Source organism: Rattus norvegicus, chromosome 9 (genome assembly GCF_021556685.1).
Source record: "Rattus norvegicus strain SHRSP/BbbUtx chromosome 9, alternate assembly SHRSP_T2T, whole genome shotgun sequence".
Classification (NCBI taxonomy): domain Eukaryota; kingdom Metazoa; phylum Chordata; class Mammalia; order Rodentia; family Muridae; genus Rattus; species Rattus norvegicus.
The window spans coordinates 99,907,244-99,927,365 of NC_141542.1; positions in this window are offsets into that span (position 1 = coordinate 99,907,244).

Below are 20,122 nucleotides of genomic sequence, written 5' to 3' on the forward strand. Positions count from 1 at the left end.
GAAGCCATTCTCCTAAAATATTTTGTCGATTCTGGGGCCCACAATTTTAATTGCAATGCCATCTAATTTTCAGAACTTCTAAAAGGAAGTCAAAATGTTCAGAGTAGATAACGAGTCTGTTACTCTTCATTTCAGCTATACTCAGTGGTTATTAGACCTTCGGGATGCTGTTTCATCTACCCCATGGCTGGGTAACATGTGTGTGTGCTTGAGCTTGGCTTTTTATACAAGTGCTAGGGAACTGAACTTAACTTTTCATGCTCTTAAAGCAACCATTTGACCTTCTAAGCCTCCTTTTCAAACCCCAATTACTGTAAACAATTTGATGAGTTAGGATGGTTAAAATTTGTTTGACGTGTGCCGTTTAGGATGACTAAACACCCAAACATTTAATGAAATCATTTTTTTTTTCTTCTGGCCATACTCAATAGCCATTAGTTTAATGTAACCCATTAGATCTAGCATTTATGTTTTATTTCAAACTATTATTAACTTTTATTTTTAAAATCAATGAGCTATTTCATGTAACTCCTGAGGACTATATTAAGCCTTTACCACTTACATCTTTTAAGTTTAAAATTTGATAGTGAATGCTCTCTGTAGAACCTCATATGAGGCTGTTTGAAGTCTAGAATTTATTCACAGACTATAATTCATATGCATTATATTATGCTTGATTTAATGGGTTTTCAAGGAGAAATTTAAAGTAAATTAACTTTAATAAATATTGAATTTGTCTTAAATTAGAACGTAGATGACTTCTAAATGAACCATTAGTTTGCATTGTGAAAGTGTAATTTTGAAGACCGTAGCATGAACAGGGCTATTTTGTTTGTCAGGGGAAAAAAATGGGGAAATTACATCAATGACAGTGCAAGGGGACTCAGATTTTATGATTCTGTCAGCTGCCACGTTTCCATAGAAACAGTGACTGAGAAGAATCCCTGTTAAATTTTACTCCTGCATCATATCAATCTTCATGCAATATATGCCTATAAATACATGTTTAGAAACATATAAGAATGTATAAACTAAAGCAATATTAATTTATTATTGATAATCACACTGAAATTCACATCCTAGTCACAAATATGATTTTTGAGAAAGCCAAATAAACCTCCATGAAAAATAAGTGATCCTTGTTTTTATTTATTTTTCTTCCAGTAAATTAATAAAAATACACATGGGATATACATGTATCTTTTATTTGCCTGATATGATTTTCATCTTGAAGGTTTACTGCTGAATAAGCTCACCATTTCTCGCTCTTTCTGATCTCTGGCTGGCGGCTTCATCTCAGCTGTTCTGGCACAACTGCCTATCCAAGCTGACTGATTCAACCTGGTTTCTCTTAGCTTCTCACTGAATTGCTCTGCTGGACCTCAAACTCACTCTGGAAATTTGTTCTAATCTTCTGGGTCCTTATTATTCTCTGGCTTCAACTGCCTCTGCTGACCTGCACTGAACTGCATGAAGCACAAATGAACTCAGTTCCCCTGCCCTGCACTCACTGCACTGCCTCCCAACTCACTGAGTCTCTCTCCGAGCTGCTCTTAAATAGCTTCCCTTTCCTGGGCTGTCCTCATGAGGATTGAGCATATCCTATCTCTGACTCATTCTGTTCAATCTTTCTCTGATTCACCACTTTGCTCCTCAGTTAGACATCATTTTCAAACATGGTTGCTTCCTTCTATAAACTTCTATATATCTTAAAGCCATATACTAGAGGTGTGTCTGTATTCTAGCCAGATGACATAGACCTAGAAAGTTTTTTGCATATGAATTCTTGCCAGAGCAATCATGTTGCTGGATTAAAATTTCTCTACAATGAGATTCACAAAATTCTTTCCAATAGTTTATAATTTATGGCATTTAAATAATAGTAAATTTTGTATTATTTAGTCTAATGCCAATATTTTATAATTATGTTTATATTACATTGTTTAATAATCATAATGTTGTAATTACATTATTTATTTTTAAAATATATTCTACTCAGATTTGATTTCCATGCACTTGACATTTTAGACTTCTACACCTGTAAAAGAACATGGTAACTATTATCAACATATGCATGGGAGATTTTTCCTCTTACACATGGCGCTAATGAAAAACAAGCTTCATTTCTCCAGATATTTTCCAGTGCATGATGTTGATGAGAAATGACTATGTATTTTCTATGTTTTCCTGATGTTAGAATTCCACCTTCCTCTAGAAAATAATGCAGTTAGCTGGGCTTTAGAATGTGGAAGAGTTATAGAAATAACATATTAGTCATGCTGTGAAAGGGATTCTGGGAGGCTTTTCCATTATAGAAGTTTTCTGTTTCCTGACTAATGGGGTCAGGGAGCTACATATATGGGGGTGTTCCCAGCTGGTGTTGAACAATATCACCTTGTCTTTATTCTTTGTTAACTGTCAGTGATATGTATATTTTAATACACTCACTGTACATATATTTTGTAGCTATATGTTTACAACATTAGGTTTATATCTATGTACGTTTTCTATAGTCTGTGTACTATTTAAAGTGGGACTTTTATTTTGAATTCATGTATCCCACTGTATACAAGTATAGCTCATTTTCTGTGTTAAATTTACATTTAGGAATCTTGCCAAACTCATTTATTATAGGATCCTAAATTCTTTGGGGCTTTTCAATATAATTATGTTATCAGCAAAGGATATCAGTTTGTTTCTTCATATGTGGTCTATATGTTTTATTTTTTCTTGCCTAACATAACTTTGTTCAAGGCATTGGTGTGGTGTTAGGTACAACACTGAGAGTAGTTATCCCAGGCTTTCTCTGAATGGAAAGGAGAAAGCCCTATAATTATGCCTCTGCTCAGGGGACAATATTATCACCCAGGTTTTGAACTCTCCGTCCTTCCTTTTCATTGGTCTTCTCTGTTTGGATCCTTTTATTACTATAACTTCAATTTTATTATTTTTTTCTTTTTCTATATACAAAATAGTGAATATATTTTTTTAAAAGAACCATTCATCTGTTTGGTCTGATTTTAAATTTCCTACTGATATTTGTCTGTCCTATAACTAATTTAAAGTGGCTTTCATGTGTCATCACATGAATAAGCAAGGATTTAAACTCTGTAAGAATGCACTTTTCTTCTGCTCAGCTGTCACAACAAAGTCATGGAATGTTAGAACTCCTTAGTGCTGGCTAGAGTTGGAAGTTATCTTAGTCTATGATGTGCAGAGACGTAAGACCAGGGCAATTAGCAGCAAACCACTGAACTGAGAACGGGACCCCCATTGAAGGAATCAGAGAAAGGACTAGAAGAGCTTGAAGGGGCTCGAGACCCCATATGAACAACAATGCCAACCAACCAGAGCTTCCAGGGACTAAGCCACTACCCAAAGACTATACATGGACTGACCCTGGGCTCCAACCTCATAGGTAGCAATGAATAGCCTAGTAAGGGCACCAGTGGAAGGGGAAGCCTTTGGCCCTGCCAAGACTGAACCCCCCCCCCCAGTTACGTGATTGTTGGGGGTGTTGGTAATGGGGGGAGGGAAAGCCCATGTAGAAGGGAAGGGGGAGGGGCTAGGGGGATGTTGGTCCAGAAACCGGGAAGGGGAATAACAATCGAAATGTAAATAAGAAATACTCAAGTTAATAAAGATAAAAAAAATTTAAAAAAGACCAGGGCAATTTATAAAAGAAAATATTTAATTGTGGACTTGCTTATAGTTTTAGAAGATTCTGTAACCATCATGATTACAGCATGGGAACAGGTAGGCACAGCACTGGGACAGTAGCTAATAGCTTACATCCTGATACAGAGGGGGGTGGAGGGAGAGAGGGAGAGAAAGGGGGGAGGAAAAGAGAGAGAGGGAGAGAGGGAGAGAGATGGAGAGATGGAGAGAGGGAGAGAGGGAGAGAGGGAGAGAGGGAGAGAGGGAGAGAGGGAGAGAGGGAGAGAGGGAGAGAGGGAGAGAGGGTGAGGGAGAGAACCGGAGTAAGACTGTCTTCTCATGGGCTTTTGGAACTCAAAGTCCTCCCCCACTGATATACCTCCTCCAAAAGGACATATGTCTTCCAGCAATGTCTTAATGCATCTGTACCTCTTACTCCTCCCTAAACAGTAAAACTGGTAGCAACACCTTCAAATCTATGTGCCTGTGAGGGCCATTATCATTCAAACAACACAAGATGGGAACCAAAGACTGCCTCCCCAGAGTCTCTACTGACACTGTAGGGCAAGGAGGCTATTCTGAGGGCTGTCATTACTTGAAGTAGGCACTCACAATAAATACACAATAAAACGCTATATACCCATTTATCTCATGAATATATGTATAACATGCAGGACAAAATGCTAGCAAATATAATATAGTTAGCAATGTATAAAATTACATATTATAATTTTAGTAACAATATATCATACATTGGTGACTAAGCAATACATGGAAAGAATTTATAGAGTAAAATACAAACAGCTGTCATGGATTTCACACCATGACTAAGGAGCTTATTTTTGGTACACAGGACGAGGTCATGATTTAAAACTCAATCAACGCAACTCACTGCGCTAACGTGTTACAGAGGACAACTTCGTGTCTATATCAACTCACTACACTAACGTGTTCATGTCTGCATCAACCAACCAAGAAAAGTGTTGGATGAAGTTTAACAAATTCATGTCAGAAAGAGGGCGTAGAAGGATTCCCAGCAATGAGGAGAATTCACCAAAAACCCTTTACAAATTATGGTATGTTTGCAGTTGGCAGTTCTCTGTTTTCTTCCTAAGTTAAAATGAAAACAGATCGTTTAACTTTAATATGCTGGAAGTCATAGGTGGTTCTCTAAAGAAGACAAACAAGTCAGAAAAAAAGCATTAACATCACACAAACTTTAAACGTACAATTGCTTTTATAGAAAAATTTAAGAGATCTTAAAAAATAAAGTCCTTGAATTAATAATTGAATTTAGGAAAGGATCAGGTTATAAGGTCAGTGCACAAAATCCATTATGTGTCTAGAAACTAGCAAAGGATATGTGGACACCAAAATTAAAACTTAATGCCACTTAAAATTTCATTGAAACTGAAATTCATGTGTCGGCGCCAGCACCGACACGGTACCGAGAATCGGGCGAAAGCCTGCGGGATGAAAGAAGCACACACACACACAGGTTATTCGTGTCAAGCCAGAAGAGGAAGAGAGCCTCTGGTTTCTTTATTGACCAAACTATATATCCAAAGAACACCACTTAGCAGTCAAGCACAGTGGGGAACCCTGGCTGAGACTTTGGTAACAAAGGACCGACTATGTGGCCTGAATAAATTAGGGAAATAACCAGGAAGGCCAGCCTAATTCTGACTCTGGTGAGAAGTACCTGGCCAGACTGTTCCCACTTGGGGACAAAAGGCTTCCACATGCAAGGGCAGGGCTCAGCAGGGGTCAAACCTTGCTGGAGACCCAGAAGGGTCTTGTTGCTGAAAACATTCCGTGAATGCAAACTTCTTGTACCGAAAATATCAGGGAGAGGCTTTTGATCCTACAATCTAAGACTAAGGCCAGACAGTGACAAAGCAACCAGGCCCAAATCCAATAAGGCTCCCACATACATGTAGCAGAATCTTGCAAAACAGATACATAGAGCTTGTTTAATATTTAAGAACATAATTTTAATTAAAAACATTTATTTATTTAGTATTTATTTATTTCTGTGAGGGCATGTGCATGCAGCAGTGTACATGTGAGTGTCAGAGGACAGCCGTAAGGGTTAATTCTTACCTTCCCTGTTGTTGAAGGCAATGCTATTTCTTGTTTTCTGCTATGCTATGTACTGAAGGTTAACTATCCTACGAGGTTGTGAGGGATTTCCCCATCTTCATAGCCTACCCTGACATAGGAATGTTAGCATTAGGCATTCCCCTAGTCTGGTTTTAACATGGGTTTCAGGGATCTCACTCATGTCATTAAGCTTGAAGGTCAAGTGCTTTTACTCACTGATTCATTTCCCTGGCCTTGAAAACAACATAGTTTTAATGAAACAAATAAAAGTTAACTAATGAGTGAAGATGTAATTTGCTCATGGGTTAAAAGGCTCAGCCCTACAAAGTATCTATTTTCTGCAAAGTTATTACAGGCCTAACAAAACCCTCATTGTAATTCGGTCATACAAAGCAACCAAAGTCAGTCTGGGAAAGGGACCAGCAGGGCAGGGGGATTTAGTAGAGTTGAGAGGAAATTATCAGAGGAAGACAGTAACTAGAGTGAATTATATGCATGTCTGAAATGGCCCAAGAGATAACTTAATTAAAAACATTTTGTAAGGAGTTTTGTATTTTAGGCTGTTCCTTTCTAAAATTTTAAGAGAAGGTAAGAGAATCAACAGAGAAAAATGATTGGTTTTGCTGTGCCACCCTGACTGTCCTGGAACTCACTTTGTAGATCAGGCAGCTTCCTTCATCAGCACTATCCCAAAGAAAGCTGAGACTGCATAATCATAACAAGATTTCTCATCAACGCATGGATCAGTTATCATGTATCAAGGGTGGTTTGGGGTCTAAGAGATGCTAGTTTACAGGAAGATCTTAAAAATGCTTAATAACTGGTGTGAAGGGTGCTGTGAGAAGCTGTCTACACAGCAGAGAGAAGGCTGCCCATTCTCTTAAATGCTTAGGAAGGCAGGCTTGGGAGCTCAGCACACCTGTACATTTCTCCCTGCTAGAAACAAAACACGGAAGGGTAGTGCAGGCGCCCATTGGTTATATTTAATTTGTTAGCAAATTCTCCCGAACTGTCACATCTGCACGCTGCAATGCTATTAGGGAAGGATTGTTACCTGTGCAGACTCGGAGCATTTTCTACAAGTAAACATAGCAAACAAGAACGCTATTTCCCCAGTGCAGAACCTCTTCTGCTTGCCAAACAAAAATTGCTCATAAGAGGAGATGGTTCCTTGCTGTGAGCACAGTTTATGTCCTTTATAGGTTTGCTCGGTATGATATATTACTTCAAACCACAAGCCAGTTTCCCACTACTGCTATAATCTTAAAAAGCACTTCAGCATTTTGACTGACAACTGGCTAAACAGCCGTTTGTTCGATAAGCAGTGTTGGCCAGTGATTTTAATGGAGTCTCAGAAGATTTGGGGGAAAGAAAATTGTGCTGTGGATGGGAAAAAAACAAACAAACATAGATGCAGAATGGAAAACTGTATATTTTCAAATCTTGGGACCTAAGTTGTTACTAAACCAAGGGACAAAAATCCATTAGGGACCAGGGTCCAAGGTTTTAGTGAACTTGGTCCTGACATTTGGGAAGTCTAAGCCCACACAATAAGTACTTTATAACTAGAATCCATGCTGTGACTGAACCAAGGGCAAGACCTGAGACCCAGGAGTAGTCAGAACTCTGAGTCAGTTATCTTATCACACAGAGCATTTCTGTTCAAATTCAAACGATACATAAATCCTACAGTTAGCATGTTGTAAGGAGTAAATTGATGGAATATGCCTGTCCTAAAAACTCTTTATTTGGAAATAAAATTCAGATTTCAATGGAGCATCTCTTATTTAATTGGCACAATCTTGCAACACCAACTCAATGAAACCCTTTACTTTGTCTAAGGTAAACACTCTTTTTAAAGGAAAAAAAATCTGGTTTTGAGGAATGAAAAATAGTATGGAAGTTAATTTCAGGCATGAGAATTCTAAGCATATTGTTTGAAAGAAATATCAACATATCAACAACTTTGATAACAACCAAACAGGGTATTAGTTCTGCGATACTTCACTAGCTCATGAAAGTAACAACCATACAGTTTTAAGTTAGAGGTCTGAAGTAGTCACTCCAAAGTGATTCTAATGGCTCTGTTTATTTGCTCTATGGGTCTCTTATAGGTCTTGATAAGATTTCATGACATTTTCCAGTGATTATTCTTATCTTGCATCAAGTTAATAGGTACTATAGAGAGAACTGTTTGCATGTATATGATGTTCGTCCATACATCAACACACAGGGCACATACGAGTGGGTAAGTATACTGACATGACTTCAGGACCAGCCACTTTCCCAGTCATATTTAAGACCAGTGGCAACATAGAGACTTAATACCAATTGCTGTAATCAGCTTTGGTTTTAGATTGTGGAAACCTGATAGCCTTTATTTCTTCCTTTTATATCACCAATGAATATTAGAAGCCCATCTCATAGAAGGAAACACCGAGGACGAAATATGAGCGGGATGGTCAAGATCCAGTACTAGAGGGAGAAGACTACATGATGTTACATGTCAAAATGACAGAAGATTATTGAAGAACTGCCATGCAGAGATATGCATGGGCTAGAAGAGATAGCGTGTGGCTTACCCCTTAGACCACATGCTCAGGGATCATTGATCGAGGTGCAAAATATTTAAGTTGAGATTCTGAGTTGGGTTGTATAAAGATCGGGGAGGAACTATTGGTGAGATAAAATGCAGACACTGTGTTATTGTGGCCAAATAGAATGGGTCCTGGGTAGAATATGAGGTAAAAAGAAAGCTGAGAGACTGTGCCCAACACGTTATGGAGAGATTAAGGTTCCCACTCAGTCTGATTTTCCTGGGACTCCTGTAGCACACTTCAAGCAACAGAATTCGATGACAGAGTTGAAGCATGAGAAAACAACTCAAGGTTTAAAAATTTAAGACCTTTTTTGTGAGTTTGACTGACTAATTCACATTTGGTGTCAAAACAAAATAATTCTGCTATGCCAACATGACAAAATACAGAAAGTATCTCAACAAAGTTCGACACAGCTACCAAGCAGAGAAAAACACTCAGAAAGCTACATGCCATCAGCTATCATAAGAAATGTAAATGCAGTAAACATTCTTTAAAGTGATTATCTACTGTCTTAGTGAGGGACCAGGAGATCTAACAACACAGAGACAGATGTGCTGACTCTTACAGAGATGTTCATGGGTATTATTAATTGAGCTCTTCTGAAGCACATTGTCTACCAAAACTTTTAAAAATACACTATTAAATATTAAGCCCAACTTTGCAGATGATGGCATTGATTTTGAGACATTCTACATTAATCAAAGTAGTAATTCTCTCATATTTAAAAATAAACTTTACTCATAGTAATTACAGAAAATATTTGAAGAGTTTTGGCCTGATATTATGTAGTAAGGGACATTTTATTTATAAAGAAAGGAAAATATAAATGAAAAATAAACAACCACAAAACAGAAATTTTTGTGAAACACACACAGATACACACAGACACACACACACAAATATAGACACACACACAGACACACCACACACACACACACACACACACACACACACACACACACATCTCATGTGATTATGCAGAATTGCAGTCTTGAGATAGGCCTGAAGCTGCCAGGGCACTGGAAGATAATCACCATGGCAAAGAGAAATGACCCAAATGGAGGTGGCTTCAATAACCACTCACCTCTAAAGAATAGGAGGGACAGATAGACAGAGGCAGACAGATGAAAGGACGCAGGGAGGACATACATATGAGAGACACAGAGATAGAGAGAGACAGAGAGTCAGGGACAGAAGATAAATAAGTGTGGACTATGTGTGCTGTGTGTATTTATGATATGTGGGTACATGTGTATGATGTGTGCATATGTGCCTGTGTGCCCCTGTGTGTGTGTGTGTGTGTGTGTGTGTGTGTGTGTGTGCTACTAGAAGGTAGGAACAATTGTTTTGAAACCATAATGTGGCAATTATCTAAAATTCTGTGTTTACCTGTAGTAGGGAGATAATTTCGTGTTATAATTAGTTTCTAATTATACTGAGAAGTAATTTATAAATGACAAAAGTGAGATGCAGGAAGGAGGCATGAAATTTTAATTAAATGGTAAGACAAAGGTGGCTTAAGAAACTTGAATTTTGGGAAACAGAGACTTTGCAAAAAGCATGACATATCTTACACTTGACTGGATAAGCTGTGTTTATAAGACAGCCCCATGAGACTTTGTAATACATAAATTTGAATTCTATTTTAACACAAAGAGATAAAACTGACACAAATTATTGGTGTGTTTATTATAGCGAACATTCAGTATTGAGAATTTCAGTGCATATTTTATAAATTGAGGCAATAAGCAATGAGGTGGCCAACTTAGAGTCTGAGGCAAGGACACCCTTATGTTGGAAGTTCAAACACTGGATTGTAATTTTCTTACCTTAGCAGTATTTATCACTGTCACCCCCCCCATCATCATTATTATCAGTCTTGTAACTAGTCCAGGTTCTTGCACCTGACCAGTGAGCACAGAGTTACAGTCTCACTTCATTGCTAGCATTTACAATGCATCCCTGACCCAGAAACAACCCCCTTTCAGATGGAAAGCTTACTCCTTGATCACAGTGTAGTAGTTTACAGTCTTTTAAATCCTCCCAATATGAACAACTTTAGAAATAGCTTTCAAAAATTACCATCCATGTTTCTAAAGAGAAATAACTGCAGAAAAAATTGTTTTGATCACCTGTCAAATGAAATAAAAGAACAAAGTATGCGTTAGGTGCTATACAAGCAAACTGATTTGTCTCCTAAACAAAACACAGATTGTTTCCAGAGACAACTCTGTTCTAGTTACAACTGTGGCTAAAAGGACATGGTAAATACAGGGCGGAGATCGTCCACTGGACCAGGTCACTGCTTGGGAAAGCAGGATGCCGCTACATCTGTCATGACCTGCCTTCTTATTGACTGATTCACAGCTTTCATTTCTCTAATTAAGTCCTCTGATATGTATGATGAACAGTAGAGTTCAGATACTGAAACAAATCAGGGCAGATATCCTGTATCTGAATTATGAACTGCTGTGACAACCATTTCTTTAATTTTTCTTTTTTTTTTTTTTTTTTATTAACTTGAGTATTTCTTATATACATTTCAAGTGTTATTCCCTTTCCCGGTTTCCGGACAAACATCACCCTCCCCCCTCCCCTTCCTTATGGGTGTTCCCCTCCCAAACCTCCCCCCATTGCCACCCTCCCCGCATAGTCTAGTTCACTGGGGGTTCAGTCTTAGCAGGACCCAGGGCTTCCCCTTCCACTGGTGCTCTTACTAGGATATTCATTGCTACCTATGGGGACAGAGTCCAGGGTCAGTCCATGTATAGTCTTTAGGTAGTGGCTTAGTCCCTGGAAGCTCTGGTTGCTTGACATTGGTGACAACCATTTCTTTTCCCTCAGCGTGCACAATTGGAAAAAGTGTGTTTCTCTAGCTGAACTCAATTGGAAGGTTTTGACAAGATTAAGATAGTGCCTATTTTGGAAAACATTATGTATTAGACAAATCGAAAATAGTAATTCATTCCCTTACTTGAATCCTTACTTGGAGGTTCTTTATGATTTCAGATGAGTTAAATTCTTTTTTAGATGTTTTCTTTCGTTTTTTTTTTTTTTTCCGGAGCTGGGGACCGAACCCAGGTCCTTGCGCTTGCTAGGCAAGCGCTCTACCACTGAGCTAAATCCCCAACCCCAGATGAGTTAAATTCTTAAGATGATACATTGCTACTTAAAAAAATAATGTTCCCTTTGATTTTTTCTTTATTTTTTTTCACTTTACATACATATCGCTGCCCCTCCCAGACCCCCTTCACAGAGTTCACCCCTGCCTCCACCTCCCCTTCTCTCTGAGAAGGTGCAGCTCCTCCCTTTGTATCTACCCCAGCCTGGCACATCAAATCTCTACAGAGCTAGGTACATTCTCTCCCACTGAAGCCGGACAAGGCAGCCCAATTATGGGAACATATTCCACAGACAGTAGTTTCAGAGATAACCCATCATTACTTTTCGATGAAGAAGCATTTGAACATTTGTGGAATTCACTTTACTTCATTCTTAGATGAAAACCCATGCTCAGAAACCTTGACATTCAGACAGTTAATTTGCTTTGTTCGTCCACTTGAGATGTCAATACCAAAATGAAATTTTGGGGGGCATGGGGTCTCATCTTCAACATGACACTACAAAGTGAACTGTTTGTCTCATTCTCTGTGGGGGAAGCATTTAATATGAGGAAAAAATACAGGTGGCTCCCAAAGTGAGAAGGTAAGAGTGTGGTAACAGTCCTTAAATGGACAAAGAGTTTGAAGGACAGAGGTGGGACCTTTTTAGAAACCATGTTGCTAAGTTGATGATGAAAACCACTGTAGAAGTAGCAAAGAGGGAAATGGAATGTTGGTTGCAAGATCATAAATCTAAACGCATTCACTAAGTCACCTACTAGGTGCTGGTTGTCTTCTCCCCACTGTATGCCTTAGCCCCATCTGTCACAGACTTGTACTTCTTTGAAACTATACAATCTCTATGGGTCTATAGGGTGACACTTACCTCTATTTTATGTTCACATGAAAGCTATGCTTACACTCACTATTCTCTGAATGCATGCTCACCGACCACTCTGAGATGTGATGTGAAATTTTCCAGTACTCTCAGGATGGCTAGAAAGTCTCAGAAAAAATATTATGAGTAAAATATGTGAAGTTTGGTACATGGAAGTTATGGCATTTATCTTGTTTGTTCAGAAGCTTTGAAAGAGTTTCTTCGTGGTACTTGAGTTGTGTTCTGAAGAAATGTGGTTTTCCAGAGAGCCAAATTCCATGAACAAATCTCCATTAAGCATCGTGTTGATCTGAGACCAGAACTCTCTGTGGGCTGGTTTCCACATAGGCAAAAGCCTAAACTCATAAGTTCAAGATTAGCTCTAGAGCTGTTTTTACTGTTTGTCAAATGAGCACATTGTCTTGTTAGTGTATGTGGTAATTGCTTGTTGGGTCGTTTTCCGTTGCCGTGATATCAGCCCACCTTTTTCAATTATCCACAAGCTCCACGATTATTCACAAGCTTCCTGAGGTCAATAATGAGGTCTCAGTTTTCTCTGAATCCCAAGATACAGAGCAGCCTTTCTGGAAACAAAGGCTCATATAATCTTCATAGAACAACAGATCATAAGTACTTTCTGCCAAACAATTTAGCGATAGCATGTGAATCATTATGATAGCATCCCCTTTAGCAGATGGCCCCCAAAACGTTATCAGACACTATTTCTCACTGTGATGACCTGTGTGCCATCTGAAAGTTGGTCAGTCTAGGTTGAACTCAAACTATGTTTGGGGTCATCTGTGTCTGCTATCTCTCTCAGCCCAAAGGATAAATGGATAAACATGGATGTTGCTCTCATGGCAAGAGCTAGGCAATTAGAGGGTAAGAAACCATCAGAAAGTCATGGCAGATGCTGTCTCCTCCAATAATCCTCCATCAAAACCATCGTTCACATGACCAAACTGAAAAAGGGTAGATGACTAGAGTTTAAAGTAGAAACTTCTAGTTTCTTTGGAAAGTTAATTATTGCAAAATCTTGGGAAACTGGATACATTGTTAGACACATATACCATACTAAAGTTAAATGAAAACATATACAACTTTAATGGGACTATAATAAACAATGAAATTGAAATAGTAATAAAAAGATTCCTAACCAAAAAGAAATTTGAACTGAACATTGATGGAGCTGTAGTGGAACTACAGATTGCTACAGATACTGAGGGGAGAGTGTTGCAGACAGAAATGCCAGAGATTCAGGATACCCTGCAGGATAAGGATTTGTACTGGTTTCTACACAGTGTGAGGGAGTCAGAGGGATGGAGGAAGCTGAAGGAGATGAATGGAGAGGTTTAACTGTGATCCCTGCCAATGAGTAAGCCAGCTTTATAAAAGGGACTCTTGATTATGATTGACAGCTGTCATTTCTTCTCTCCAAATATGCCTTGTTGGCATATGATCAATCATCCTAAATTAATTGGACTCAAATTGAATCTGTATGTGTGGCGCTGCTTTGTGAAAGATGCTGAATCATCACCATCACCATCATAATCATCATCATCAACAACAACATCATCATCATGATCAACAACAACAACAAAAACAACAAAGCCTAAAAGAAATAGTGGTCTCCTTATTTTATCAGTGCAAAATAAAACGAGGGTAGAGACGCAAGTGTCCTTCTACTGCTCTGGTTTGGTAAATCATAACTAATGAACAACAGCATATTTCTTTGCACACATCAGCCCTAGAATTAAGAGGATTTCCCTAGAGTGAGGATTTAGGTTCAGAATGTAGAAGAGAGTGTTCTCCTGGGCATATGGTTTGTGGGTGTGCCCCTGGCAGAGTACAGTGTTGGAAAAGAAGTGAAGTTTCATGCGACACACATTATGTTTTCCTTGTACTGGGAGGAAAGTTATGAGCAATTGTGCTTAAGCTATCCCATAAAACATATGATATTTGTTATTGAAGGCAAGGCAGGATATCAAGCAACTTCCCCCACTTTGTATCTTGCCTTAAATGGCAATGTAATAATAAATTTCATGAACATTCCATCAACATTTGTCTCTCCTCCGTTAGCAACTCCATATCTCCTAAAAAACAGTTGTAATAATAATGTCTATTAAAAAGAGATATGCTTATAACCAAGTTATTTCCTTACATGTCTTATATGATATAATATTTAGTACTGTCTTTCTTGATTCAGTACTATAGTTCATTGATCCAGACCTAAGTCTCAATGAAGTTGTGTCATTTGATAAGGTTTGCATAGGCAAGGTGCAGAATTATATTCGAATTAAACTTGAAGTGCAAACTGCCATCATCAGTAAACAATTAGACGTTCGAAGATTACTTCAGTCAGTAGCATTTTATATATGTAAATGCTCATAAGGTTACAAATCACTGTGAAATGTGAAGTCCTACAAATGGGTAATCATATCATGTATTCATTATAAATGAGGTTATTAATAAATCATACTGTCAGTGTTCAAATGATGACATAGTAATGGCAGACTAACTTTCATAACACATAGTCCATAATAGCTAAAGGAATTTAAGTTATAAAATGTTTTGAAATATAAGTTTTAAAATATGTTAATAAAATGTTTTAAAATTTATTTTAATTTATTCTTTGAGAATTTTATGCATTTATAGCTAGTACTGCCTTCACCTCTTTCTGGAGCCCTAGCACCATATGCCATTCCCACCTCAATGTAACCTTTTTAAAATCCATTGAACCCAGTTAGCACTGCCTTTATGTGTGTGTGGGGACAGCAGGGATGGGGGGAGGGAATCCACTGGAACATGAACAACTATTAGGGGCTACATCCCTGTTGAAAATTGATTCTCCCTTTATGCAACTAAATAAAATTTATTAATTTCTCAAAAGTCTAACACGAAATGAACAATATCAAAGGAAAATAAAATCTTATTATCAAATGCTCACCTGGATAAAACAAGGAAAACTATTTTTTCAAGTTTCTTTTCAGTTTCACTAGCTAAATAAACTTCTGTTTACAGCTGACACTAGCACACACCGACATGTTTAATATAGGCAAGAATCTCATGAGCATACTACGGATAAGCAGAACCTAGAATAAAACGCATGCTGAGGATAAATAAAACTCACTATTGCCTAGAACAGTGTGTGTGTGTTAGGACACATAGGTAAGTTAATTTTTCTTAGGGCTGACCCTAGCAGAGACTCCTAACAATGGGGGACATGGACACAGAAGTGACCACCTCCTGTAGCCAGTCAGGACTTCCCGTGGAGGGAGGGGACATGAACCCACTCATAAAACCTTCAACTCATTTTTTTTTCTGCAGAAAAGATGTGCAGGGATAAAGGCATAGCAGAGAATGAAGGAATGGCCGACCAGTGACTGGCCCAACTTGAAATCCATCCCACGGGAGAGAGCCAATCCCTGACACTATTAATGCTACTCTGCTACACTTACCAACAGGAGCCTAGCATAACTGTCTCCTGAGGGGCTTCATCCAGCAGCAGATGCAAACAGATGTAGAGACTCACAGCCAAACATTAGGCGGTGCTGGGGGAGTCCTGTGGAAGAGTCAGGGTTGGGGAGAATTTCAGGGATCAAGGACACCACAAAAAGACTTACAGAGTCAACTAACCTGGTCTCGGGGCGGGGGCTCAGAGGGACTGAATCACAAACTGAAGAGCACACAGGGGCAGGATCAAAGCCCCTACATATCTGTAGCAGATGTGTAGCATGATCTTCATGTGGGTCCCCCAACAGTTGGAGCAGAGGCAGTCTCTGACTTTATTGCCTGATATTGGATCCTGTTCTCCCAACTGCACTGCCTGGTTAGGCCTCAATAGGAGAAGTTGAGTTTAGATTTACTTTCACTAGATGCCCCAGGGTGAAATGGTACCCAATGGTGGCTTCCCCTTCTCTGGGGAAGGATTCGTAAAGGCAAAACTAGGAGGAGACTATGTGGGTGGCATTTGGGCTGTAAAGTAAATAAATTAATTCATGAAAACAAAAGAAATGCAAATTAAATGTAAACATTTTTAAAAAGATTGAACAATGTCTTTCCGTCTTAGCTACCCATAGAACGTTGACAACATGACATAGAAATTCTAACATGGTTGAAATGAAAATGCCTATATCATTCCTGACACATAGTAAGTACTTAATAAATGTTAGCCTCTGTGATGATCTGCTCTAATTATCTACTCAAACCAACCTACTGTCACCTGGAAAGAGAATCTCAGTGAGGGATTATCTACATTGAATTGACCTATGGGCATTTTTGTGGGTGGATTTTTTTTTCATGAAATTAATTCATGTGGAAAGTCCCAGCCCACTGTGGGTGTTACCATTCTCTATAAAGAGAGACCTGAGCTGTATAAGAACAGGAAAATCAATCTGAGCAGAAGCAAGCAAGTGAGCATTCATTGTTCTTGGGCTCTGGACGGTGGATGTGATGTGACTAGTTCTTTGAAGTTCCTACCCCGACTCCCCACAATGATGGACTAGAATTAGAACTGTGCGCCAAATAAACCCCTTCTACCTTAAGCTGCTTTCATTTAGTATGTTAATTACAGCAACGGACACAAAACAAGGACAGCCTCCTCCCATTCTATTGTTTAAACTAGTCCCTGTATACAGATGACATACAAAGAATGAAAAGAACTGTGTACACAGAAAAATAAACTCTCCTGGAATCTGAGACACTCAAATGTAACTTAGGATAATTGTAGAGCTCAGACAATGTTGTCTGTAATTTTGCTTCTTTCCTCTCTTTGCATTTCCTACTAGACATATTTTCATGACAGCAATCACCATTTCTTGGTTCTACATGCCTCCTCTACCACTCCCTCTGCCACTATCACAGTTGGGCACTGAGGATAATTGGGAAGCCCAAGGATTCAGTCCTCAAGTAGGGGGGCTGAATAGCTGGAACAGATGGACCATTTGAGAGAAAGTGATGGCAATTTCACTGGTGTCTCCGAAGCCACATAAACCTAATGAGGTTAAGAAGAAAAGAAAATTATATCCCAATGGTTTGTTTTTCTGAGTCTTTGTGACTGTATAAAGACAAACCAAAATCCATTTCACAACATCTTTCTTTCAAGTATGTACATTATGTAAGTGAGTTCAAACAAATTTGTTTTATTGCATAGAGCAATCTTGGCATAAAAAAAGTTTTTTAGGTAAAGTTTGGGATGCGCTTGGAAGACAGAAAATATAGAAAGCAAGTGTATGATTACAACGAGGTTAGATGCTTTTCCCATGTCCTTCAGGTTTCTGTTCCTCCTCAGAGTGAGATGTGGCTCTTAGTTTATTGTGCTTGACACTATTCTGCCTCATGTGGTAAGACTGCTTCAAGATACTTGTTTAATGTCAGTGTGAGTTAGAAGTGACTTAGATTCCCTGATCATTGTCACAATAGACATGTAGAAAGCCCCAAGCCCATGGAGAAAATAACCATGAACTCATGAAGAAAAATGCAGCTCCAAGGGAGCCACATGGTTGAGTGGCTACTATCTGTGCCTGGAGAAACTGGTTGGAATTTTGGGAGAGTGCTGGGTATCTATGCAATGTCCATCAATTGAATCATCTGGTACCATATGTTACAACGTTATCTTTGCCATCACTGTCATAGGTACAACCTACTGTACCTATGGCCATGATTCTTAAGACTTTCTAGAGTAGTGAAATTGAGCAGAAGAGATACCCATGCGTTCCTGATTACCCCCTCCCACACACTGCTGTTAGATTCTTATCTCAGTTGTGGATATGTTCCTCAGAAATCAACAGAGAGATCACATCAGACACCCGAGGGCCCTGGAAAAGACATTGGAAAGAATGGAGAAGCAAAAATCACAACAGTAGTATGGCTGCAGGGACTGACCTGAGTGACTTCAAAACTGTGCATTTAGTAGCTAAAACAAATGTAGTATGATTTATATTTTGTGTGTCTGGCCCTTCAATGGACCCTATGCCTTTCAGCGTTGGTTGCCTCTTGGAATTATGGGAACAGGAGAGGATATAAAAAAAAAAGCTAGCAGAGGCTTAGACAGGGGAGTCAGATTAGGATGATGGTCAGAGTACAGTAGGGTCCCGAAGACAGAGGAGGAAGAGGTTCCAGGGGAAGGAAGAGTAGTGTCAGAGATGACAGTTGGTGACAGGAAAGACTGAGCTAAGCCAGAGAAGATACTGTTAGGAGACAGTAAGGAGAACTCATGAAGAATACAGGCAAAGTAGCAAAGTAAAAACAAAAAACAACCCCCCCCCAAAACAAAACAAAACAAAACAAAAAAACAATGACAAAAAAAACCCAGGAAACTCAAAAAGCTACTCAAATAATTATCCCCACTGTTGGATTATGTATGTCTTTTAAATCAGACTGGATAATAAATTCCATTTCACAATTTAGCTGCATTACTATGATAGCCAATCTTAGTTGTTAACTTTGACACAGCTGGGAAGAGTGGACTGGCGCTGAAGAATGCTGTCATCAGATTGGTCTGTGACTATGTGTGGCATTTTCTTGATTGTAGATTCATTTAGGAGAGCTCAGAATATTCTGTGTAATGTCTTCCCTATACCTCTGGGCTAGCCCTATAAAAGAAAGGTAGCTAAATGTGAGCCGCTAAGCAGTCTTGTTCAATAGTTTCTGCTCCAGGTTTTTGCTCTCAGGTTCCTTCCTGTCTTGGTTTCCCCTACTGTTACTTAGAAGATGAAACAAATTGTTTTCTCCTCAAGTTGTTTTTGTTCATGTTATTTATCACAACACAGGGCAAACTAGAGCAATTACTGTGTTGACAGTCTAGGCTTTCTGAAGCATTTCTTTATTCTCAGAGAAGGTTCTCTAGAAAAGAGCTTCTTAACTTTCCACAAGGACAAAACTCATCAAGAGATAAAAAAATAAGAGGCAGGGATTCAAGAAGTCCTGGAACCAAGCAACATCTTTCCTCAGGAGCAGAGTTCCCTCTCTGGGTGTGTCCCTAGTAAACACAGCAGCACAGGCAGAGTTACCAGAGCACTTATTAGGGCTCTAGAGTTCCCTTCTGTATCTCCTGAGTCACAGTGGATTTTATTCAGATACCAGACTATTCGTATACACAAGACTTGAAAACCAAATGATTTAGAGAATTAAATCTTAACTCTGGATGTTCAAAGGAATTTTCCAGAATTTTGATAAATGAAATCTCAGCATTAACCAAACAATGACACTGAAATTTTGGAGTGGTGTTGAAAAGCTCTGGGCATTCATGCATATCAATGATTAATTTCACATGAAATGTCTAGCAAAAAGTGGTAGAAACCAGCTTCAAACTCCAGAGAAGGGCCTAAGGGAGATAGGAAAGGAAAAAAATCAATAACCATAAAATTTGAGCATCTGAGAGTATCAGACTTCTAACAGTAACATGACCAAAAAATGAGAAGGCCAAGTCTCAAAATGGAAAAAAAAATATTTCTAACTTAGAAGCCTATGTCAATCCAAATGATTAATACAGTCCAAAAATACAATAAATATATTCAGATTATCTCTTTTAGAAACAGGTAGAATAATATACTGAAGACAGATAAACAGAGATAGGACAAGATGGAAAGACATAACACAGAAGGCCCGGAGCATCCTCAGGATGATGTGTGTTTATGATTGCTTGTATAGCAGACACGAGACAGCAAATGTACAGGAAACGAGACAGCAAACGTACAGGACATGAGACAGCAAATGTACAGGACAAGGATGATCTTGGGAGAAGAGGAGCTCGCTTTCCACAAATAGAGGAACACAGTATTTAC